Source organism: Macaca fascicularis, chromosome 17, assembly GCF_037993035.2.
Source record: "Macaca fascicularis isolate 582-1 chromosome 17, T2T-MFA8v1.1".
NCBI lineage: Eukaryota > Metazoa > Chordata > Mammalia > Primates > Cercopithecidae > Macaca > Macaca fascicularis.
The window spans coordinates 77,225,547-77,243,661 of NC_088391.1; the positions used below are offsets into that span (position 1 = coordinate 77,225,547).

The following is an 18,115-nucleotide window of genomic DNA, read 5'->3' on the forward strand; positions in this document are numbered from 1 at the left end:
TTTACGTCAAAATATTAAGTCATTGATGTTTGTGTTAACTGAAGTCCCTAAGAATTTTTGTTTTAATATAATCTGCTGTTATGGCCATTTGGTTCTTTGAAATTAATTTCATGGCTTTCACTTGCAGTTATTAGAGGTCACTTGTCAGATGTGGTCTATTTTTCTAGTCTGTCAAAATCATCTTTGTATCACAATTTTGTTCTCTAATATATCATGTTAGCAAAAATATAATATCTGTATGCTATCTATGTGCTAAAATTAAGCCAATGATAAATATACCCAATAAACAAAGGTCAAGTTTAAAATATAATTTTTTATTTTGAATACTCTTATTATTCAAAAATTATATTCACAGTTTATAAATATTTTATTACTGCAGAGCAAGCACCATGTTAGGCAGCATATCTTTGATTTCCCCATGAAATTAAATACCCTTGTTCAGAAAACAAATATATATATATATATTCATTTATATTATATGTGTAGTTCTTGTTCTATTATATATTTAGATAGTTTTCAGTATTTCCCAAATAGGCTTCCAAAATATTAGGTTTATTCCATCATTTTTGTCATAAAATCTTTTAAAAATAATATTTAAGAATGTATCAATGTTAACATTGTCCGATAACGAAACCATTATTAGTTACACAAAAACTTCATGACGATAGCTAAACAGACAAACAGATTCTCCCTAACTGAAGTAAAAACTAACATGCAAATTGATACTAAAGTCAGGAAAGGAAAAGAGATGGCTTATGCAAAGGAAATCGATGCTCAAGATGTCTGTAAATCTGTCAGATCAGAAAACAGAACACGCAGCAAACATGAAAATGAACCCCTCTTCCACCTTTTATAGAATATGTTAGTTCACTGATGTGGAAAGAACAGTATCTTTAAATTAGTGACATCAATACAAAATAAAAAATTCTGTTGATTATTTTTAAAATTAAAACGTTGATTAAAAGCATCAATTATTTAAAACAATACTAAAATTAGTAGACAACACATACAACATATTTTACAATTGTTACATATCTTATTTAATAAATTTATATGTAATTTACTGTACTAAAGAATGCAGCGCTAAGTGAGAAGTAACTGAAAGAAGATCAAATGTGATAGTTTAGAATAAATATAGATTTGAGGATCTTCAAGTCAACCATAAAGGACCGAGGGTGCCGAGCGTGAGTGGCCTCGTTGATTGACGTGAGTGAATTCAGATACAACTCAAGCTTGCTAGAGGGCTCTTCAAAAATAAAAAACTGATTCCGTGCAAGAGAGCAAAGTTACTGCTGTTTACTGTTCAGAGACTTACAGGTGCTTGCCAGCATTGCAACAGGGACTCATTTATTGAGCAAGACTTATAATTATCTCTTCGTTTGGGAGATCCTAATAAACTGTTACTACAATTTCTCTACTGACTTTCAAAATTTGGAAGTTTGAAAGACACCTTTGCAACTAAAACATCATAAGCACAGCCAGAAGAGAGAACCTTGTTATAAGGGGTCTGTCCAGTCAAAATGGTCAGCGGAGGGGCCCTTTGAAACCCAGTGGTGACCCTGGGAGGGTCCAGACACAGCAACAGATTACTTATTTGTGTGAAGTGCCTTATGCTGAAAAACACCAGGACAATCAATAATGGCACCCAGCAGCAAGCACAGTTTAGACCACCACTATTAGATGTGGCGACGACTGGAAAAAGACTTTAAAACTCCCTCCGAAAAATCTAAGAATTAAACCTTCAGATGTGACCTCCACAAAAGAAAATGAGTTTGAAGATTATTGTTTAAAACGGGAGTTATTAATGGGAATTTTTGAAATGGGCTGGGAAAAGCCACTTCCTATTCAGGAGGAGAGCAATCCCATTGCTTTATCTGGTAGGGATCTTAGCTAGAGCAAAAAATGGAACAGGCAAGAGCGGAGCCTACCTCATTCCCTTACTTGAACCGCGAGATATGAAGAAGCACAATATACAAGAAATGCTGCGTGTTCCAACTAGAGAAGTTGCTCTACAGGTTAGTCGCATTTGCATGCAGATCAGGAAACACATGGGAGGGGCGAAAGTGATGGCAACCACAGGAGGAACCAATTTACGAGACGACTTACTAAGGCTTGATGATACAATGCACGTGGTGATTGCTACCCCTAGGAGAATCCTGGATCTTATTCAGAGAAGAGTCCGGGCATGGTGGCTCAAGCCTGTAATCCTGGCACTTTGGGAGGCTGAGGTTGTCAGATCACGAGGTCAAGAGATGGAGACCATCTTGGCCAATGTGGCGAAACCCTGTCTCTACTAAAAATACAAAAATTGGCTAGGCTGGTGGCATGCGACTGTAGTCCCAGCAGCTCAGCAGGCTGAGGCAGAAGAATTGCTTGAACCCGGCGAGGCAGAAGTTGCAGTGAGCTGAGATTGTGCCACTGCACTCCAGCTTGAGCAGCAGAGGGAGACACCGTCTCAAAAGAAGAAGAAAAAAAAAGAGTAGCAAAGGTTAATCATGTCCAGATGATAGTATTGGATGAGCAGGCAGATAAGTTGCTGTCACAGAATTTTGTGCAGAAAAATGGAGGATATTATTCTCATGCTACCTAAAAACAGGAAGATTTTACTATATTCTGCTACTTTTCCTCTTAGTGTACAGAAGTTCATGAATTCCCATTTGCAGAAACCCTATGAGATTAACCTAATGGAGGAACTAACTCTAAAGGGAGTAACCCAGTACTATGCATGTGTAACTGAGCTCCAAAAAGTACACTGCCTCAATGCACTTTTCTCCAGGCTTCAGATAAACCAGTCGATCATTTTCTGTAACTCCTCTCAGCAAGTTGAATTGCTAGCCAAGATTTCTCAACTAGGTTATTCTTGCTTCTATATTCATGCTAAAACGAGGCAGGAACATCAAAATTGTGTATTTCATGATTTCTGAAATGGCTTATGCCACAATCTTGTTTGCACTGATCTGTTTACCCGAGGTGTTGATATACAAGCTGTGAATGTGTTAATAAACTTTGATTTCCCAAAGCTGGCAGAGACCTGTCTCCATCATATTGGAAGATCAGGTCGCTTGGGTCATCCTGGCTTAGCCATCAACTTGATCACATATGATGGTCGCTTCATCCTGAAAAGTATTGAGGAGCAGCTGGGAACAGAAATTAAACCTATTCCAAGCAACATTGACAAGAGCCTGTGTGTGGCAGAATACCACAGTGAGCCTGTGGAAGATGAGAAACTGTAACAAGCATGCTTTGACAAACTACAGAAGGCTCGTTTGGATCTGTGATGCATCGTTTTGAGGAGAATGCTCTTCTCTTTGTGGGTTTTTCATGTTTTATTTTGGAACTATGAAGACTTAAAAGAGCTCAGGCATTTTTTCTTTTTTAACTGGTGATGGGAAAAAAGCTGAAAAGAAGGAATACACCTTTTTGGTTCCACTTGTTTGCACTATGTGCTTACTTAACATTACTTGCACTAACTTCTGGTTTTTTAAAAAAATGTTTTCTGGGGAAAGGAGACAAGGAAGTAAAAGAAAGAAGAAAAGGGGAGAAACCCTAAAAAGAGAAGAATCTTAATGAACACACAAGCTTATCTATGATTTCAAAATTCTCCAGTAGCTGACTTGAGTGCATTTCAACTTCTCCGAGTCCTCATTAGCTTTTTTTTTTTTTTTAATTATACTTTAAGTTCTAGGATACATGTGCACAACGTGCAGGTTTGTTACACATATACACCATGGAATATTACTCATCCAATTTTTTAAACCTGAAGAGCTTATTACTTATTTGTGTGAAGTGCCTTATGCTATGAGACCATTCAGAATATCATCTTTTAGACACAGCTCAAGGAATCAACAATAGTAACTCTTTCCTTTTTTCTTTTTCTTTTAAAATATTTTGTCTTTTCATTTTAGTTTCAAGTTGAAGCCTCTTTCCTTTCTACCCGATACTCAATGAGCCCAGGGCTGGAAGATAAAACTCATTAGTAATTTTAGACACCATTTTCTTTCTCTTTATGTGGAGGAGTTGATATACAACTGCAGTTCATCCACATTGTAAATACATGTATTTTAAAAAAACAATCCTGACTGGGCGCAGTGGCTCACACCTGTAATCCCAACACTTTGGGAGGCCGAGGCAGGTGGATTGCCTGAATTCAGGAGTTCGCAGCCAGCCTGGGCAACATGGTGAAATCCTGTCTCTACTAAAATACAAAAAAAGAGCCAGGCGTGGCAGCATGCGCCTATAGTCCCAGCTACTTGGGAGGCTGAGGCAGGAGAATTGCTTGAACCCGGGAGGCACGGGTTGCAGAGAGCCGAGATTGCACCACTGCACTCCACCCTGGGCAACAGACCGAGACTCTGTCTCAAAAAAATAAAAAATAAAAAATAAATAAACAATCTCAAGTAAAAATTTATTCTGGGCTGAGCAGACAAAACATCATCACTCCCAAAGGAAAGAGCAGTCTATCATTGCAGGAGCCGTATGACAAGCCTTTGTGCTCTACAGCAGACACTAAAGTCTGGTTTACACACGCCTCCCACAGCAGTATGGCACTTGATGTATAGACATGTGAGGGCCTTGACCCTCTTTCCTCTGTGGCAAAACGTGTCCCGTATAAAAATGAGTGAGTATATTTGTATAAACTTTGTAAATACGTTCTTTTTCTGGGTTTAGATAGATAGACAGACAGATAGATATTTTTGGATGAAGGTTGCTGGGATTAAGGGGATTAGAGTGATTATGGAAACAGCTAAAGATGAGAGGGGGCTCAGTGTTACCCAACATAAATTCTAGAAAGTACTTTGGCCTCTTGCTGTAGAGAGCAGATTTCTATGGTTCCCTGTGTTAGTAAAGGGCCCCAGCAATCTGGGATGTAGTGTTTGTGGCACACTGTGTCATCTAGTACCTTTAGAGTAGATTTACCCGAGAGGGCAAGGAAGCTTCAAAACATTGATAATCATATATATAAATATATATAAATATATATATAAATATATATAAATATATATAAATATATATATAAATATATATAAATATATATAAATATATATATAAATATATATAAATATATATATAAATATATATAAATATATATATAAATATATATAAATATATATATAAATATATATATAAAAAATATATATATAAATATATAAATATATATATAAATATATATAAATATATATATAAATATATATAAATATATATATAAATATATATAAATATATATATAAATATATATATAAATATATATATAAATATATATAAATATATATAAATATATATATAAATATATATAAATATATATATAAATATATATATAAATATATATAAATATATATATAAATATATATAAATATATATATAAATATATATATAAATATATATATATTTGGGTTTTTTTTTTTTTTTTTTTTGAGAAACTCTGATTTTGCTTCTTCTCCCTTTCTAAAAGTTTGAGGAATATTTGAAGCTCTGCAAATGGGGGCAAAGATTAATCTACCTTGCAGTGTGGGAATTCTGTTGAATGGCAGTGCGGTTGAGCAGTATATATATAAAGCACAGATTTGCATTTCAGAATATGAGCCAGTACCAGCTTTGATAATGTTAGCAGTTCTGGAGCTTAGTTTTCTGTGGATCATTTCCTCTAGTGTGTAAATGTGTTGCCCTCTGCCCACCTTGATACATAAACTTTTGCAGGAATGGGCAACCTGAGAGCTGTTAACTTTCCTGCTACAGAAAGCTGATTGCCATTCTCTTGCATTTTAACAAGAATTGTCTGTTATTTTGTACTGTAAATTGCTGGTAAATGCTTTACGATCAATAGTGTTGCTTTAAATTATGCCCCTCCCAACATGCTTGATATTTGGCCTGATCTCCAGGCAAAATGAGTGAGATGAATCAAAACCAGTAAACTTTTTTTTTTTAATGTTTTTTCTTTTTTTTTTTTTTTTTTTTGAGACAGAGTCTCGCTCTGTCTCCCAGGCTGGAGTGCAGTGGTTCGATCTCGGCTCACTGCAAGCTCAGCCTCCCAGGTTCACGCCATTCTCCTGCCTCAACCTCTGAGTAACTGGGACTACAGGCACCCGCCACCATGCCTGGCTAATTGTTTGTATTTTTAGTAGAGACGGGGTTTCACAGTGTTAGCCAGGATGGTCTCGATCTCCTGACCTCGTGATCCACCTGCCTTGGCCTCCCAAAGTGCTGCGATTACAGGCGTGAGCCACCGAGCCAGGCCATTTTTTTAATGTTTTAATTCCATTATAACCTAGTGTACTAGGTTAATGAGGAGGCATCGGGAAAGAGGTAACAGTAACAGTGTTCCTTATTATGAGGGACTAAAAAAGAAAAAAAAAGAAAAGTCCAGGCTTTGACCTAGTCCTTAGAACATCTTTCCCTTTAACAATTCCTATTAAAGGGTCAAGCACCAAAACTGAACCACTGCCTCTACAAGACCGTGTGCAGTAGTGGTATCCCAGATAGTTTAGGTGCCACTCCTCATTAGAGGTTATACTTCAGTAACACTTTCAATTTGGGGACTTGGTTTAATTTTTTAATTTTTTGGTTTTTTGAGTTTTCTTTAATAGATGTGGGAGGGAGGGTGTTTTGCTCCAAAAGGGAGGGTGTCTGCACTAAGAATTTAGAAACACTTTGGAAGCTCATAACCTCATCAGAAACTGCCTTTAGCCACACTCCTGACCTTCTAGATGAGTAACAAAAAATGAAATAAGTTCTTGGGAATTAAACCATGTTATTTTAATTTGCTATTTTTTAAACTTTCGAGGTATCTGTAAATTTGTTGTTGTGGAATCATTTTCTTGCCAAATACCTTTATCAAAATTATTTGCCTCATGAGAGCTGAAGTCAGTCAGCTTTTTGGTGAACTTTAGTGGACTTCTGTGAGATTGTAGTTGTACTTTATATCTCTAAAGATAGTTTTTTAAAACTCCCAAAGAAAATTTACTCGACTTGCTGATCTAAAAACTCATCTTTCAGGTGAAGAGTTAAGTGTCCAATTTTAACAAGAATTGTCTGTTATTTTGTACTGTAAATTGCTGGTAAATGCTTTACGATCAATAGTGTTGCTTTAAATTATGCCCCTCCCAACATGCTTGATATTTGGCCTGATCTCCAGGCAAAATGAGTGAGATGAATCAAAACCAGTAAACTTTTTTTTTTTAATGTTTTTTCTTTTTTTTTTTTTTTTTTTTTGAGACAGAGTCTCGCTCTGTCTCCCAGGCTGGAGTGGGAGACCTTATAAATTGTGAGGTCAATTTATAAGGTCAGAGGGAGCTAGCCTGGCACCTGGACTCTGCCCCTCCACAGCTGATAAATTACAAGAGAAGTGCATTTAAAGTCCCAGCTACTGGGGAAGCTGAGGCAGGAGAAGGCGCCAACCCGGGAGGCGGAGCTTCCAGTGAGCCGAGATCTTGCCACTGAACTACAGCCTGGGTGACAGAGCGAGACTCCTTCCCCCACCCAAAAAAAAAATAAATAAAAATTCTCCGGTAGACAATGCTGGGCAAGGGAGGGAGTAGGGCTGGGTTATAAGATACAAGCTGCTGTATTTTAACCATTGGTTGTGGGGGACGGGTTGCCTGGAGAAAACAAAAGTCACTGTTCTCTTTGTTGAAACAAAAGAAAAACATTATTTTTTCTTCAGTAAAAGTGGTAGAGAATTCCAATGTCTCTAGCCACATGGGACCAGTTCTACTAAGAAGTGAACAGTGGGAACTCAAAATTTCAGAAATATTGGCGAAGAGAAAATTGGCTTTTTGTTCATTGGCAGATGTTCCAGTGGGGATCGGTTTTTGTTAGGATGTGTTGTGTTGTATGTACACATATATGGACCAGAGTCTGCTGAGTTTATAAGGTGCAAAAAATATGGTAAAATCTTGATTTTTGTTAATTTATCTCAATAAAAGCCCACTGGAACTCCAAGAAAAAAGAATAAATATAAATAACATTACATAATAAACTGACAATAAATGGCACAGATTTTTTTTAGAGTGAAAATATAAAATACTGTATTTATATTGGTGAAAAAATAAATAAACCAGTAATTTCAATCTTTGTATGAACCTGATTCAGTAAGGCCAGAATATTAAAAAAAAAAAAAAATCAACAACACAAAACAATATCAATGTTATTTTGAACAGAAAGATATATTAGGGAAGGGAATTTAAATGGAATAATGAGGTTTACAGTAAAGGGCATAATTTGTAATGAATTTATGTGTTCTGATTTTTTATAAATTTGAACAGATGAACCAAAAATTTTTCAACGAACATATTATAAATTCTTGGAATAAACAAATATAACAACAGACTCTGTCTTTATTAGATCCATTGAATAACAGATAACATGATAAAATTTAACTAATATAGTTTAAAACATCGGTTTTATGTACATATCTAGTTATATATTTACACATGAACTGTATACATATATACACATGGCATTTGGCATGTAAAAATTATTTTGTATTTAGTTCAACAAGTACCAGTATTATGACTGCATTATCTGTTCATCTTGAAATATGACTGTTTATTAATAATAAAATGTTGACATCATCTCCTTAAAAAAATGCAATCATGTAAAGATAAAGGCAATATCCAAAATCATTACTGCATTAATCAAGGGCTTATATATCCAAAAAGCAAACAGAAGGATAGCAAAGCAGTACTTAGAGGAAATTTATATTTTTTTTTAATAAAAAGTTAAAAACAATAAGCACTGAAATAGTAAAGCTAAAACATAATAAATAAATATTAGTTCTATGGAAAGAAGGAGATAATACAAATAAAAAGGGACAAATTAAAAACTCAAAAGAGAAAAACAGATTTTTAAATCTAGGGAAATAATATTTTTAAAGATTTTAATGGGAAAAATTTCAACAAGAATGATCAAAGAAAACTAAGAAATGATAAGAATTGACATTAGAAAGGAAAAATTACTACAGTCAGAAATATAGAGTGCATTTAAACATTTAGAAAATATTATCAGTATCAGTATGCTAATACTTATAGCATCTTTATAATAAACATATTTTAGAAAAATAGAAATATAGGTATGTGCCTCCCAAAAATGTGAATAACTAAATGTGTTCAAGACAGTTTCAAGAAACTCAAATCTATCAAAATGTCACACTCTTTTCTGTTATTTTCTCCCAAATACCAAGTTCTATGTGTTAGAGTTAATATTTCCATAAGAATTTTTATTTGCCTTTGGCTTTTTTACTGTTTCTCTTTCTGTCATTTAATATTATAACCTATATAAATGGTAGGCTTCTTCTTTTTTATCATTACTCATCCTAAAATCATGGATATGTTTCCTAAATATATTATCATCTATTCAATGCATTTTCTATTTTTTTTTTTTTTTTTTTTTTTGAGACGGAGTCTCGCTCTGTCGCCCAAGCTGGAGTGCAGTTGCAGGATCTCAGCTCACTGCAAGCTCCCCCTCCCGGGTTCACACCATTCTCCTGCCTCAGCCTCCCTAGTAGCTGGGACTACAGGTGCCTGCCACCTCGCCCGGCTAGTTCTTTGTATTTTTTAGTAGAGACGGGGTTTCACCATGTTAGCCAGGATGGTCTCGATCTCCTGACCTTGTGATCTGCCTGTCTCGGCCTCCCAAAGTGCTGAGATTACAGGCTTAAGCCACCTATGTCCCACATTAGTATACATACTATTTCTATAATGTCCCACATTAGTATACATACTAAATGTCCCACATTAGTATACGTATTTCTATAATGTCTTATTTCTATAATGTCCCACATTAGTATAGATACTAAAAGCATTTTATGTTAACTTATATTTTGAAATCTGCTGGAATATGCATTTTCTATACCAGGATATCTTATAAATTTCAACTATCTTATATATTTTTCTCTTTCTACAGTATAATTACACATTCTCAAATATTAAATACACGTTACACTAATGTAGGTCAAGAAGAAATGTGATGAATAAGAATAGAAAGCATGATGCAAATAGGTATAAATGTAGGTAACCTTTTTAAATTTGTTAAATAAAACACATGGTAGTCCCTATGAATAAAAATCACTATAGTCATCCCTGGAGAATATCATGTAAGCTAAATAATTCTCTAAGATATAAAAAATGTGTTTTTTTAAATTTTTTAAATATTTTTTAAGATATAAAAAATATGTTTCATAACTTAAATGCTCTCAACGGAGTGATAGGAAATAAACCACAGATGCCCACTTACTGGACTTATCTATTATTCTGGTCCAGAGAGCATGACTTTGATGTGGTGAGAAAGGATGTGGGGAGTCAGGCAGCATGTCCCAGATCTCAGGTTTTACTCACTTATGTACTTTTTGTTTTACTGGTAAAGTTTGACTCCAGGAAATTAAAAACAAAATAAAACAAAACAAAACTACTATTTATACTATTCAAACCCAGTGGCTTACTATAGGCTTTTCTGGGGGAAGAAAGCGATTTCTAATGAGTATTTCACACAAAAATACTTTCCCCATGTATTCGTTCAAATTCAAAGACTGAATTTAAAATTAAAAAAAAAATCGCCAAAACTTGTATGACTTTGGTTCCACATGCTTGTGGCATGAAAAATTAAAATTACTAGAATCATTTTATCTTTTTATTTAGAAAATATTTTAAGAAAGACTGTGCATGTGTTAAATAAAATTTCAGATTTAGTTTACAAGAGCTAGATACCCAGGATTTTGAAAATGCTTCAGTGATGCGAATTGTGAAATAAGACCTCAGCTAGAGTCAGTCCTCCAATTGAGACATTTTTCAGAAATATATACATACTATTTTATAGTCATTACATAAGCATGTGTTTTATCTTCTATTGCAGCTTCATTTTGCCGTAGGGAATCCAGCTGCCAGAAAATGTGTTATGATTACGTGCATGTCAGAAAAGATAGTACACACTTCACTAAAATGTACTCATTCAACACATTCATTTGGCAACCTCCAGCTGCTACGTATTTAATACAACCTTGAAATTATCTGCTGTATTGGAAATTGAGAGCAAGATTTATTTCAGTGGGAATATACAACTAATTGGATAATACAATTTTCTGTTTATTATTTTAAATGTTAATAACAATCCACCTTTAAATAGATTATTTCCTCTAAAAAGGAATTTACTACAGTCAATTAGAATACTGTGATGTAGCCATAGTGATTTAAAGCCATGAATAATTACATTTGGAGAAAACAAGACATATATTGATTCTTTCAGTAATACTTTAGGCATGACTAAGAAAAATTGTTATGAAAGTATAATGAATTTCCTTTTTATTCATTTTGTTATTTTAACCAATCATTCGTTTATGAGTAAGCTTTAGAAAGCTTTTCTTTTTGTCAAGATGCATTCAAATAATTCCAGAAATCATCATCTAGCCATTAAAAATTTATATAATACGTCAACAATAAAATATATCTATTCATTTCAAATCTCTTCTTGACGGTTATGCTAAAAAAGTAAAATATATGGCCAGGCTGGTTGCTCACGCCTGTAATCCCAGCATTTTGGGAGGCCGAGGAGGACAGATTACCTGAGGTCAGGAGTTTTAGACCAGCCTGATCCACACGGAGAAATCCCATCTCTGTTAAAAAAAAAAAAAAAAAAAAAAAAAAAAAAAAAAAAAAAAAAAAAAATTAGCCGGGAATGATGGCGGGCACCTGTAGTTCCAGCTACTAGGGAGGCTGAGGCAGGAGAATCGCTTGAATCCTAGAGACGGAGCCGAGATCGCGCCACTGCACTCCAGCCTGGGCAACAGAAGGAGACTCTATCTCAAAAAAAAAAAAAAAAAAAAAAAAAATTAGCCGAGCGTGGTGGCGCATGCCAGAAGCGGAGGTTGCAGGAAGTGGAGATTGCAATCAGCAGAGATCGCATCACTGCACTCCAGCCTGGGCAACAAGAGCAAAACTCCCTCTAACAAAAAAAAAAAAAAGAAAGAAAATACACATAGCTAAAAATCTGCCTGTATGCCTACTTTGTAGTAAACTTTTTGCAAACATAAGTGCCTTTTTCAGCCAAGATTTTTACGAATTGTGTATACATATATGCGTACATGAAAATGTACATATATATAATATCTTTGAACCAATTTGTATTTTAAAAGCTTTAAACATTATACACATTGGTTATGACAACATTTTTGTAAAAGAAAATATGTCAGTATCTGATTTAGAAGTCAGGTATTATAAATTAGAACTCTGTGGCATTAAACTTTACAAATGGCCCTCTGCCTTAAAATATACAACAAACTTTTCATTATTATGATTTGAACCCCCTCCAATAGTAGTTAGAAGAAACCAAACAAAAACTCACTATCATAGCTGGGCGAGGTGGCTCAGGCCTGTAATCCCAGCGCTTTGGGAGGCCGAGGCAGGCAGATCACGAGGTCAAGAGATCGAGACCATCCTGGCCAACATGGTGAAACCCTGTCTCTACTACAAACACAAAAAAATGAGCCAGGTGTGGTGGTGCATGCCTGTAATCCCAGCTACTTGGGAGGCTGAGGCAGGAGAATCACTTGAACCAGGGAGGCGGAGGTTGCAGTAAGCCGAGATTGTGCCACTATACTCCAACCTGGACAGAAGGAGCGAAACTCTGTCTCAAAAAAAAAAAAAAAAAAATTGGAGAGACAGAGAAATAGAGACAGACTGAGAGAGAGAATAAAACTGATTTCTTCAAAAGTGCAACTCCCTGACAATTAAACAACATATAATCTGAATGTGTTTGTACACAATAAATACTTATACAATACTGCAAGTTGTAAATTGTCTTAATTTTTAGGTATTGGGCCATGTGAGTCACCTTCTGAAATTTCTCTTAATAGAGTAAATCGTGGTGTCAAGTTACACAATTTGTGTGAACAAATGAGATTAGATATACCCATAGAATTTACATATTTTATCTATTGCTATTATGATGTAAAGATGTTAAACCTTGTTACCTTGTTCTTTACTGTGTATTAATATTTATTTATACATCTCTAAAAGTAGTAATTGAGTTTAGGAGATAAATATAATTTGCAATGTTTCTAGGTCAATGCATGAAGTAATTCTATGTTTGTTCCTTGGCAATTCTACTACCTATTTCAAGTAAGGAAAATCTGTGGGAATGGCCAACTCTGAAACACCCATTGATTACCAAATACTGAGACGGCAGAAGCAAACTGCACTATGGCAGAACATAAAACCGAAATAGTTTGGAAGGTCTTTTTTCTGGAGTACAAGAGGATTCTGTAGTGGATGTGTTATCTGCTACCCAAGTGGAGGGTTTCCCCAGGTTGCTGATGTTTTGTGAAATATTGTAATTGACATTACAGTCTCTTGGGCCATCATTATCCAGCTGTATATAAAAACAAAGGACAAGCTTCACTTGTCAAAAAAGGATGTACGTGCAGCAAAAGTGTATTTAAAAGTGAAATTAAGAGGTTTTGAGTGTGTAAATCGTAATAATTAGATGTGTTTGGTAGTTCAAAATATGTGTCTCCTCAACGAATAGGAAGTATTTATAAATTGATGTGTGTTCTTCTTGTTCATGTGATGCTTCCTTTCCATTCATCTCTCAATATAACATTTTTTGTCATCTGCTATTCTTTATTGTGCTTTTTCCCCCTAATCCCTCACTTTCTGTGTAAGTGTGTATGAGTGTCCTCATCTCCTGTCTGCTGTTTGACACTTTCACTCAATTACATTTCCTCCACTCCTATTACATTTTTTATTTCTAACTATGTGGGCTCTGGAATTAAAAAAAAAAGAAAAAGAAAAAGAAATGAGAAAATGGGATGTAACTACTACTTGAACAATATTTTCATAAGTCATATAATATAGACACTGATTATTGGTTACACTGAAATACAGGGGTAATGGAGAGGAAGAGGATAAAATGGTATATCTATGAGGGACATAAGCCTTATGTATCATGAAAAGAATATGATAGTAACACATAAAGTTAAAAGCAGTCAAGGAAAGTTTTTATTAATGTTTTTGCAAATTATGTATATATTTAATATGGGAGAAATTATTTAGGTCAATATTTAAATATTACAAATGAGAACTACTGAAGTCATAGAATTGTGAGGAAGTCTTCATTACAAGACTTTTAGTACCTTTTGATTTTCAAATCTATGTTTAGGCATTATTTTGTTATCAATAAAATCAATATTTCATCTTACATTGCTATGAAATGTTGTAGTGTAATTCAAGTCACACTTTCTTTTACCCAATACAATAATTAAATAACTTGTTACTACTAAAATAGTAGGCTAATGTATGCCAGGGCAATTTGAGATGATGACTATCACATTCTAACATTCTTACAAGTCACAAATACATCCTACTCACTAAACACTGGTAGTAAGTGAAATTGAACGCTATGGGGGCCCCTGGTATCTCAGAGGGGTTGACTTCAGGATGCTGCAGACGCCAACATCTTCACATCCTTGTCTCTGATGTAGAATGATGTAATATTTGCATATAACCTACGCACATCTTCCTCTGTACTTAAATAACTTCTAGATTACTTATAATACTTAATACAATGTAAATACTATGTAAAGAGTTGTTATACTGTATTCTCAAGTTTTTTTATGTTTTTTAATTTCTTCTTTCCAAATATTTTTCATCAATGGTTAGTTTTATCCACAGATATGAAAAACTTCAGATTAGGAGGGCTGAGTGTACTAGGTAAAAATTAAATTTCAGAAAACCTTGTCAAACCTCATTGCTTCTACATAAAAGAGGTTATATTGTGTGGATTTTGTTTGTTTTTAAGTTTTCAATTATCAAATGAAATTTAGAAACACAAGTAGGTATGATGTCTTGTTGGGAACGGTGTGGTTCAGTAAATATCATTATATCAATTATGTTTAGTCTGTAATGAATCTGTAATGAACTTTAAGCATTCAGTATTTTTATTGCTGCATTAACATTTGTGTTTACAATGTTACTTGGCATTAATGTGGTATAATTTTATTTTGACTTTGTAACCACTCATATATTGTAATGTTAAATTTTAAAATGCAGAAATAGAACTTCACTTATTTGCACACTGATTAAGCAATTTATGATTGCAAATTCTCCCGGAACTTTTAGGTAATTTTTCTACGTGTTTTTAAATGATCACTCCACAGTGGTTTTATATCAATATTTGTTATCACTATTGGAGAGATCATTTGTCCTTATTCTGCAAAGCTGAATCTCGTATGCCAAATGCCAGAATCCTACACATTAATTTAGGCAATTTTAATACACGTTTGAAAAAAACAAAATTATATTTGCATCAACATTATATATCTTCCACTATTTCATAAAAATATCATATGTAAGTAGAAAACTGTCCAATATTCTTCTCTCTAGAAAAAACAGTGAAAGATCTGGACTGAAAAATCAATAGCTAGCCTCCTCATAAGTTAATACATTAGCTGAGGAAAGATACTACATTGATTTAGCTTGAACTTTCCTTCCTCTGCCAGCCACTTTAGGGATTAATTATTTTATCATTCAATCTGGGTTTTCCAATTTTTTCTTTCATTATCATCACACTTCATGATGATTTGTTGACAGTGGTTTATTCTGAACCAATTTTGAATTGCCTTTGATTCAACATTTGACTCTCTGGGTTTCTAATATTATTCACCTATCACAGACCACTTTGCCCTGATCTGTTCTAATAGGTCTATAATACGATTTTCAAAGAAATCAGATGTTATTCCCGAAATGGACTTCTGTCTTTCCTATTTGTGAACAGTTAACACGATTCCACATATAAATTCAAAAGCTTGTTTGAAAATAATATTCTTTTAATTAGATGTTCTGCTTACATGTATGCACTTTCCTGAGCTATTAAAACATAGAAAATACGAATCTGAGACAATAGCATACAAGTAAATGGTAGCAGAATATAAGTGACATAATGTAGTCAAGCAATGGTCATGATATAATTTAGCCTAGGTATAGCTTGACATCATTTATTTGAATTTTCTAAGTAGTTAAAATATTTATTTATTGCTGGATTATTTCATTAAGGGCCCATATTATCACAAATAACATTTGTTTAAAGCATTCTCTGTACAAATCCTTGATTGAAGATTTAGAGATAATAGGATGGCTTTTGTATTTCACAAAAGATCTGATCTGCAAGGATCATAACACGTATTCAGAAACAAGTACAAAATATTACCATTGCCAAAATAAAAGATTTAATTAATTATAGCATGGATTTCTGAGATGTCATTCCATGGAGAAATATCTTCGAGGATATAAGTAGAAGCAGCCTCTTTATCAGGACCATGAAAAATGGATGACATAGAAAATCATATTATGTTATTGTTTTGATGGGATTTGAAGGTCAGGATGGTTCAAAAGTTCATTTGTTTCTTGACTCTATCCTTTAACATGTCCACCATTGTCCCTTCCATCAATTTATTTGAAGATATTTATTTGAATGACTCACAATTTCATACCTACTAAGTCAGCCAACTTTAGCTGGAGAGATTTTGTAATAGAATAGTTTCAATGGAATCTATCTCTTTGTGTACTGTATACGTTATTACAAATTTTAATCACATACTACATACAGAAGGTTTTGAAATGAATGTTTAAATTCTCCAAAGATATATGTTCATGAGGAGAAAGGAGTCGTACACATATACATAAACTTACAAACCAATTTACACACATATACAATGTAGATGTGTTGTTAAAATTACATATGTACTCCCATAGTATTCAGATCATAATTCTTCAGGAACTCTATTACTCACATATTCACAGAGCAAATAAAGAAAATAAATCCAATTCTTTCATAATTATTATTAAAATAGATATATAAAATAATAGAGTCTATTCTGAACGTTGTGAGATTTCAAGATTTTAATATACTCTGAGCCTAGAAGAAAACTGCATATGAGACTATCCGTGCATTATTGTCATTTTTAATAGTTGTGATGTCCGTATACTTGACATTTAAGTAGATTTATTGCTTGTACTTTTTCCTTAAATATTTTAAACAGAGAATATTTAATAATTTGGTAAAACATCATTACTAAGAGTCCCTTAGATGCTACTGAAACCCAATTCAATGATTTACTCGGGAGCTCTAATTGGCTCTGATTTTATGAAAGAATCACATTGCTTGAAAAATTCTTCTTCATAGATAAAACTGATGATATTTTTACACTATTCGTTTATTTAGAGAAAACTGAATTTTCATGTGAAAATTTATGTAAGAGAATATATTACATTTAAAATTTATTTTATCAGAATTTATTTATTTATTTATTTATTTATTTTTAGATGGAGCCTTAGTCATTCAGGCTGGAGTCCAGTGGTGCGATCTCGGCTCACTGCAACCTCCACCTCCCAGGTTCAAGCAATTATCCTGCCTCTGCCTCCAGAGTAGCTGGGATTACAGGCACCCAACAACATGCCCAACTAATTTTTGTATTTTTAGTAGAGACGGGGTTTCACCATGTTGGCCAGGCTGGTCTCAAACTCCTGACCTCAAGTGATCCACCCACCTGGGCCTCCCAAAGTACTGGGATTACAGCTGTGGGCCACTGCACCCGGCCTTATCTGATTTTCAATACAATATCTGAAAGATAGACAAGTACATTCATTTTTAACAAAACACATATGGCAAGTTCTCATGCATGTTTTTGATAGGTTCTTGGAAACTGTGACTTTAAGCAAACAACGTGTAATGAAATCAGTTTTACCCTGAGCTAATTGATTTAAACAAATGGTAAGTTCCTATGGCACGTTTCTGATCACAAAAACATCAACGATTTTCTAAATGAAGACCAAAATAATTCTAATATTAAAAATTAAAATACATGTGATTCATGCATGCACCTGAGAAAGATTAATAAAAACAAGTAAGACAATTATTAACTCAGTTATTTCAGTAAGGATCATGGGCGACCAGAGGCTATCCTGGGAGTTCAGGGCACAGGTGGGAACCAGCGGTGGACAGGATGCCATCTCATTGCAGGGTGTGTGTGCTCACATACACACACACATACACACACACACACACACACACTCAGACTGGGACAAGGTAGAAATGGCAATGGACCTAATATGCAAATCTTTGGAATATGGAAGGA

At 34.1% G+C, this 18,115-nt stretch overlaps 1 pseudogene; it reads left to right on the forward strand.

The window, feature by feature from the left end:
- The first annotated feature begins 1,804 nt into the window (after positions 1-1,804).
- LOC102115072 (probable ATP-dependent RNA helicase DDX6) lies at positions 1,805-3,375 on the forward strand (annotated as a pseudogene).
- The last annotated feature ends 14,740 nt before the right edge of the window (positions 3,376-18,115 follow it).